This window comes from Ranitomeya imitator, chromosome 2 (assembly GCF_032444005.1).
Source record: "Ranitomeya imitator isolate aRanImi1 chromosome 2, aRanImi1.pri, whole genome shotgun sequence".
Taxonomy (NCBI): domain Eukaryota; kingdom Metazoa; phylum Chordata; class Amphibia; order Anura; family Dendrobatidae; genus Ranitomeya; species Ranitomeya imitator.
The window spans coordinates 420,029,205-420,037,809 of NC_091283.1; the positions used below are offsets into that span (position 1 = coordinate 420,029,205).

The 8,605-nt window shown below is 43.2% G+C and overlaps 2 non-coding genes across 2 annotated transcripts; both read left to right on the plus strand.

Annotated features, from left to right (window-relative positions):
- Positions 1-848: 848 nt before the first annotated feature.
- LOC138668018 (U2 spliceosomal RNA) lies at positions 849-1,043 on the plus strand. Its single transcript, XR_011319046.1, has one exon. It is a non-coding gene; the product is annotated as a U2 spliceosomal RNA (small nuclear RNA).
- Positions 1,044-7,377: 6,334 nt separating this feature from the next.
- On the plus strand, positions 7,378-7,568 carry LOC138668120 (U2 spliceosomal RNA). Its single transcript, XR_011319093.1, has one exon. It is a non-coding gene; the product is annotated as a U2 spliceosomal RNA (small nuclear RNA).
- Positions 7,569-8,605: the final 1,037 nt, after the last annotated feature.

Consider the following 8,605-nt stretch of genomic DNA (forward strand, 5'->3'; position numbering starts at 1 on the left):
TTTAAGCTTTTTAATTCAAATAGTGTTTTTAGTCAGTTTTTAAAGTATACTTGTGGTTATGTTTTTAAGAGATGGCTTCGGCCATCTCTATCCTCGCCTGTTTTATTACGCCCACCTAAGCACCTTAGTATTTTAGAGAAAGTATGCAGGAAATATGATTTAACGAACTTGGACTCGGACCTTTTAAAAGATCGCAGGAGATTAATGACTCATCTAAGGAGAGAAGGAGTGTCGGAGGTAATCAACTTTTCATGGAACAGATCTAAGCGCGTGTGGAGAAACGTGTATGGGAAATTTCTTGCAAATGTGCATAAAGATCTTGCCTGGATGTCCGTACACCAGTGCCTCCCTACTAGAGACTTCCAGCACCGAAGGGGCCTGGTGGCACGAGCAAAATGTCCAAGGGACTCATGTGCGAGCAGTGAGACTGTGCTACACCTGTTCTGGGACTGCTGCTATGCTCAAGAACTGTGGAAAAAATTAGGGGTGCTTTTAAAATGGGTTTGTGGGTTGAGAGATTTTAATCACGAGTATGTTTTATATGGACTTTTTAATTGCCCCACCTTGCATCAAAACAAGATATGTTGGTGCATAATAAATTGTGCAAAGAGTGCTTTATGGAAGGTCAGAAACATTTTATTGTTTAAACGTGATTTTATTTCCATAAATGACTGTATCAGAATAATTTTTAGTGAAATGTATATTTATTATTTAAAAGATATCAAAGATGTGGGTAGACAGGAGGCAAATAAGAGATGGAATTTTTATATGTGGAACACTATTTTGTACTGAATGATTTATTCTTTCTGGAATGGTTTTTATACTCGCTGTAAATAATGTTATGTCATGTTCTTTGTATATGACTTAATAAATATCATGATGAAACCTTATCTGTTCTTATCAGTTTAATATCTGATACGTCCCCTATTTGGGGACCATATATTAAATGGATTTTTAGAACAGGGAGCTGGAAATGGAGCTTGCTCTGTCCACTCCACGCATTGACCCGTTATTGCAGTATCTCCGGGAACAGTGCACCCCTTCTCTGATCCGGTTTCCAAAAACAGATTGAATTGAAATCAGCCCAGCAAGTTGTCATTTAACACTTTCTGAGAATTCTTTTCAGGGTCAAAGAAGCACGTTTCAGGTGGCAAATGTAGCAATTTGCTCAGTTTCACTGGACCGTTTGCAACATTTCCTGTGCCTTGCTTTCACCTGTGCATGTTCAGCATTGGATTGCATCCAATATGCAATCAATCAATCAAGCAATCAAGCAATCTTTGCTGGTTGCAACAGGTGTGTTAAGATGTAGGCCCAAATGAGGCCTTTGTAACAGTGTTGCTAATATATTGTGCCATCTACAAAATTAGGCCCCTGCCTGCCTGCCTGCCTGCCTGCTGTCTGTCAGCATGAAGTGTTTAAATTGAAGTATCCTACGAGTAGTTCGGCCATACATACTACATTTGTGACCGCATGCACAAATTCCTTTGTAAAACATTGGCTCCCTCTTGTGGACCACTGACTTTTAATTATGTGGTGTATGATATGTATTTCAATAAAGAAGGAAAAATGGTGTCTGTGATGATCTTGAATGTGCTAGTCTTGTCTATTTTGTCTTGTACTGTGTGAGTAGTATTCTAATGCTTTTGACCAACTGGGTGCGCTGCTGCTGCCTGCCCGCCTGCAGTAGATAGAATCTATGCACGGAACCTTCACCTGCTGCTGCTGTCACAATGGGGCCTTCAGCCATTGACTCCGGAACTCTCACGTGTCACAATGGGCTCTGGACTTATCTAAGGCAGAGAAAAATGGCGCCGTCTTCAGTCTGCTGCTGGAACAGCAGCAGACCACATGGTAGGGGGATTGTCTTTTTTTTTTTTTAAAGGGGCAATTTGCAGACTTGCACTAATAGTTGCACTCTGGAGCGCCAAAGGGATGGAGGGTGTGTTCAGATGGGCGGAGTTATGCAGATCAGGCGGAGCTATGCAGATTAGGCGGAGTTAGGCAGATTTTTTAAAAACGCGTTGGGCCCAAATTGAACACACCCCCACACACCCCCACACACCCCCCACACACCCCCACACACACCAGAACTGCCATTTGAGAAGGCATCCAGAGTTTAGAAAAAAAATGTCTTCCCCTGGGCAATCATCTTTTGGGCTCTCTCCACAGTGAGTCCTGGTTGTGGGCCATGGGGCGTCTGGAGTGGCAAACCATTTCAGGCTATCGCTTCTCGGCCTTTTGGCTGCGATCTTGTGTCGCGGTCAGGGGGTGCGAGTGATTCCTGGCAGCGTGCTGCTGATTTGCTACTGCGGTCTTTGTACCGGCAGAGAAGACTGAAGAGGTGAAGATGTTCATCAAGAATACCATTCGTGTGGTCGTGGAAGGAAGTGCCCGAAATAATGTGGTTTTCGTGGTTCGTGACCTGCTGGAGGAAAAGGCTGGAGCCCACCGGACGGACATTTTCAGCGTTAACGAGTTCCGGAATCAAGGTACATATGATGTTACCTTTGTGAGTGAGGCAGTTTGCTTAACTATCTTTGAGTGGCTCAGAAGTCATGATGGTGATCCATGCCTGGAGGGAGTGCGGGTGGAGCCTTTGTTTGGGCTAATGGAGAAAGTTGTAACTGTGACGGTGTATAACCCTTACACTGAAGTAAGTTTGCTGGAGCAGTTCCTGGCTCGTTATTGCGAGTATGTGAAGGGTGGAGAAAAGCAAAAAAATTGCTTGGGGATCTTTAATTGTAAATACGTGTTTCGTGTGAAACTGAGGAGAGACCCAAGTTGTTTGGGAGGTTTCGCCCATCCCCCGGCGAACTTTTCGGTAGCAGGGCAAAGGGGCTTCCTGACATATGCAGGGCAGCCTCTGTACTGTAGAAAGTGTTTTCAGTTTGGGCACCTACAGAGTACCTGTGAGAAAAGTATGGTTTGCCGCAATTGTAAACAGGAGGGCCATATGGCGGCTCAGTGTCCAATGCCACGTGAGTGTGACCAGTGTGGAGACATAGGGCATCTGTATAAGGACTGTCCGTATGCTGGGCCGAGGAGGCCAACCAGAGAGGAGGAGAGGCGGGAGGAGGAAGGAAAAAAGCGTGAGGAGCGGAGGCAGGAGGAGGAGAAAAAGAGAGAGGAGGAGGTAAAGAAACGGGAAGAGGAAAGCAAGTCTTCTGCGCAGCAGAGCGCTGAAATAATTCCGCCCTCTATGGTTGAGAGACGGCGGGATAGAAGGCAGGAGGACAAGGAGGCTGAAAGGAGGAAGGAGGAGCTGGAGGACAAATTATTTTGGAGAGCCGCAAAGCAGGAAGAGCGTGCTATGACTAATAAAAGTAAGAAAAAAAAGGAGGTTCCAGTTATTAATACAGAGGAGTTGAGTGCGCTGATGGATTTTGATACTTCTGGGGCGGAGGAGTTGGTTGATCCTGTGATTCCTGAATCGGACCCGAGAAATATAGGTGCTTTTTCCTCACAAGAGGAGCCTGGAGGTCGAAAGTGTCCCAGGGAGGGTGGTGGGGAAAATTTTGACTTTGAGGTTCCAGAAGCAGGAGTGCCCCAGAGGAAGGTTGGGCGGAAGAAGTCACGTGTGGAGGAGTGTATGGAGGTCAGCGGCTCTGAAAGCTGCGCGGCGCAGATGGTGGAGGAGGACAGTGGCGACACTGCTTAGCTATGTGCTTTTTTTTTCTAAGGTTTTTTGTACATAGCTTTTGCCGTTAAAATGTGTTTTGTATATTGCAGTTGCTTTAAAATGTTTTTTTTTTTTTTTTTTTTTTTTTTTTTTCATATAAGTTGTTTAATGTCCTTTTTGTAGGTTGTTTGCTTTAGTGTTTTGGTTCTGTGTATATTATGGGGTTTATAATTATATCACAAAATGTGAGGGTTTTTAAAAATAGGTTGCGGCGGGCGGCTATTTTGGATTTTTTTGCAACACAAAATGCAGGAATTTTTTGTTTGCAGGAGTGTGGGATTGTGGATGATGTGAAGGGGAGTGAATGGCCTCATGGTGCGTCTGTGTGGTCAGGGAGTGCTTGTAATAAAAATGATGGTGTGGGTTTTTTAGTGAAGGGAAGTGATGTGAGTTTGTGTGACTATATGGTGATTGAGGTTGGAAGGTGTGTGTTGGCTAATTTTGAGTTTAGAAATGTTCGTTTTTGTGTTATTAATGTATATGCGCCTGTGGAAAAACAGGAGCGTAAAGTTTTATTTGAAAAAATTAAGTTTTTTATTCCTGGGAGAGTGCCTGTAGTGTTAGTGGGTGATATGAACTGTGATGTGGGAAGTGTGAATGTGGATGTGGCAGGGAAAGTGTTAATGGATATGGTGAGTGATTTTGGTTTAAGGGATATGCAGTGTGCATGCAAGATAGCACCGTTGTTAAATACCTTTTTTTCTGATAGTGGGAGGGTGGCGTCTAGGTTAGATCATTGTTTTGTGTCTAAAAATATGATTCCTGTTAGTTATGCACAGGAGAGTGTGGTTTTTTCGGACCATGTGTGTATGAAGTGTGAATTGGATTTGCATGTTAATGAGGTGGCTGGGAAAGGTGTGTGGAAGCTGAATGTGAGTTTGCTGGAAGGAGGGGGTGTGAGAGAGGAGTATAAAAGAATTTATGCAGATTGGTGTGGATGCAGGAGTGATTTCAGAAGCGTGTGTGAATGGTGGGATTGGGTTAAATGGAAAACCAAGAGTTTTTTTAAAAAACTCGGGTACAAGTGTGCGGCTGCAAAGAGGAAAAGGTTTGTTTTTTTAAATGCAAGATTGAGTGTGTTGTATAAGTTGAGGGCCGGAGGGATGGATGTGAGTGAAGATTTGGTGAAAGTGAAAAAAGAAGTGGATGATTTTTTGTTAGAAAGAGGGAGGAGTATTGTGTATAGGGCCAAGATAGAGAATTTGGAGAAGAATGAGAAGTGTTCGCGTTTTTTCTTTAAAAAAGTTTTTGGGAAAAGACAGAGTATGAGTGTTTTGAATGGGATGGATGGAAATGAAGTGAGTGGTGTGGACTTGTGTGAGGAAGTGGCAAAGTTTTATGATGATTTGTATGCTGTGAAATGGAGGGATGAAGGTTTGGAGAGTGAGGTGCTGAGTGGTTTGGAAAATAGTTTGAATAAGATAGAAAGAGAAAGTTTGATGGGTGATGTGACAGATGAAGAAGTATGGAAGGTGGTGTGTAGTATGGCGTTGAATAAAACACCGGGGGAGGATGGTTTACCGGTGGAATTTTATCGTGTGATGTGGGATGTGATTGGGAAGGATTTTGTGGATGTATGTAAGTATATGTGGGCGAATGCAGAGATAGCAAATGGTATGCGTACAGGGGTGGTTGTGTTATTGCCAAAAAAGGGTGATTTGAAAAATCTTAAAAACTGGAGGCCGATCACATTGTTGAATTGTGATTATAAGATTTATGCGAAGCTTTTGGCCAACAGGATGCGTGGCGTGGTTGGGAGTGTGGTGGGTGAGGAGCAATGTTGTGCGGTGCCTGGAAGACGAATACATGGAAGTTTGTGTATGTTGAGAGATTGTTTATGGGACTGCATGAGTCGTAAGAAGGGGGTTTATGTGTTGAGTTTGGACTTTGAGAAGGCGTATGATAGGTTGGCGCATGGTTTTTTGTTTAGTGTGTTGGTGAGGATGGGATTTCCTTCTGAATTTGTTGAGAGAGTGAGAAGTTTGTATAAGAATATTTATAGTTGTGTGTTGTTGAATGGAAATGTGGGGAGGAGAGTAAATGTGTTTTCGGGTGTTCGGCAGGGGTGCCCTTTGTCCCCTATCGTATTTATTTGTGCAATTGAGCCATTGTTATGTCTGTTGAGAAGAGATAAGGTGATTCGGGGTGTGCAAGTACCGGGGGGTGGGGGGAGAGAGTGGAAGATGAGTGCTTATATGGATGATGTGTGTGTGTTGTGTGATTCAGAGTGTTCGGTACGGCGTGTGAAGTTGTTGGTTTCTATTTTTTGTGGAGCTTCTGCTTTTAAAGTGAATTGGGAGAAGAGTGAGTGTAAGAATTTTGGGGGGAGGAGTCTGAGCGATGATGTTGGAGTGAATGTGGTGAGTGGACCGATAAAGGTTTTGGGCGTGAAATTTTCGGAGAAATTGGATGGAGAGGAAAGCTGGGTGGATGTGAGAGAGAGAGTGGAGCGTAAGTTAAATTTTTGGAACTTGAGGGATCTTACGTTTTTTGGTAAAATTTTAGTTATTAAGAGTGTTGTGTTACCTATTTTTTTGTATGTTGCGTTGGTTTTTCCACCAAGCTACATGTGTGTCAGAAGGTTAAATAGGGTTTTGTTTGTCTTTTTTTGGGGTTCATGTATGGAGCGTGCTAGGAGAGAAATTGTTATGAAGAGTTTGGATAAGGGGGGACTGGGTTTCCCAAATTTGAATGTATTTTTTGGCGTGAATATTATGGTGTTTGTATTAGGTGTGATTAGGATGGATGGGAAGTATGCATGTATGTGCAGGTTTTTGTTTGGAAATTTCTTGTTTCGTTTGAAATGGCGTGAAAGAGATCTTAGGAGCCCAGTGGCTTTTGAGGTTCCTGTGTGGTATGTGTGGGTTTACAAATTTTTAGTGAAGTATGAACTCTGTGATGTGGATGTGAGATTGTTAGAAAAGAAGAAAGCTGTATATAAGATGATTGAGTGTAGAGAGATGGAATGTGACATTGGACAAGTTTACAGGCTGTCCTTACCAGATCTTAAAGTGGTAAGAGGGGATGATGTGCAGAAAGTATGGAAGAAGGTACGGATGAATGGTATGACAAACAGGCAGAGTGAGATTGTATGGCAGTCATTGCATGGGGTGTTACCGGTGAGGGAGTTTCAGAAAAATCGGGGTTTAGTGAGGAGTGAGAAGTGTCCGAGGAGTGGATGTGGTGGAAGTGAGAGCGTGGTGCATTTGTTTTGGAATTGTCAGTACGCTAGAAGTGTGATTGCAGGGTTGGGTCGTTTGTGTAAGGAGCTGTGTGAGGTGAATCTGTTGTCTTTTGAGCTTTTTATGTTTGGATTGGGTATGTGTGGGGAAAAGGAGAGAGTATTGTGGTTAATGATGGCATGTATAAAAGAGGTTTTGTGGGATGTGAGGAATATATATGTGTTTAAAAGGAAGGAGATTGAAGTTAAAAATTGCATAAAAATTATTTTGGGAAAATTGTATTTTTGTTTTGTGTGTGATCAGAGGAGGAGAGGGGAGGTGGATGCAGAGGGAGTTTGGAAAACCAAAAAGTGGAAACATTTTGTTTAATGTATCTTGAGTTTTTTTTGTGTTGTTAACAAATATATTTTGTTGTGTTTTCCAGTGATGATGGGAATGGCGGTTACATTGTGTATGTGGCTTGCTGTTTTGGGAGATGAGTTCCATAAAGTTGTGGAGTCTTGACTGTGGAACTTCCCATCTGAGGGAAAAAAAAAAAAAAAAAAAAAAAATCTGTTCTTATCAGTTTAATATCTGATACGTCCCCTATTTGGGGACCATATATTAAATGGATTTTTAGAACAGGGAGCTGGAAATGGAGCTTGCTCTGTCCACTCCACGCATTGACCCGTTATTGCAGTATCTCCGGGAACAGTGCACCCCTTCTCTGATCCGGTTTCCAAAAACAGATTGAATTGAAATCAGCCCAGCAAGTTGTCATTTAACACTTTCTGAGAATTCTTTTCAGGGTCAAAGAAGCACGTTTCAGGTGGCAAATGTAGCAATTTGCTCAGTTTCACTGGACCGTTTGCAACATTTCCTGTGCCTTGCTTTCACCTGTGCATGTTCAGCATTGGATTGCATCCAATATGCAATCAATCAATCAAGCAATCAAGCAATCTTTGCTGGTTGCAACAGGTGTGTTAAGATGTAGGCCCGAATGAGGCCTTTGTAACAGTGTTGCTAATATATTGTGCCATCTACAAAATTAGGCCCCTGCCTGCCTGCCTGCCTGCCTGCTGTCTGTCAGCATGAAGTGTTTAAATTGAAGTATCCTACGAGTAGTTCGGCCATACATACTACATTTGTGACCGCATGCACAAATTCCTTTGTAAAACATTGGCTCCCTCTTGTGGACCACTGACTTTTAATTATGTGGTGTATGATATGTATTTCAATAAAGAAGGAAAAATGGTGTCTGTGATGATCTTGAATGTGCTAGTCTTGTCTATTTTGTCTTGTACTGTGTGAGTAGTATTCTAATGCTTTTGACCAACTGGGTGCGCTGCTGCTGCCTGCCCGCCTGCAGTAGATAGAATCTATGCACGGAACCTTCACCTGCTGCTGCTGTCACAATGGGGCCTTCAGCCATTGACTCCGGAACTCTCACGTGTCACAATGGGCTCTGGACTTATCTAAGGCAGAGAAAAATGGCGCCGTCTTCAGTCTGCTGCTGGAACAGCAGCAGACCACATGGTAGGGGGATTGTCTTTTTTTTTTTTTAAAGGGGCAATTTGCAGACTTGCACTAATAGTTGCACTCTGGAGCGCCAAAGGGATGGAGGGTGTGTTCAGATGGGCGGAGTTATGCAGATCAGGCGGAGCTATGCAGATTAGGCGGAGTTAGGCAGATTTTTTAAAAACGCGTTGGGCCCAAATTGAACACACCCCCACACACCCCCACACACCCCCCACACACCCCC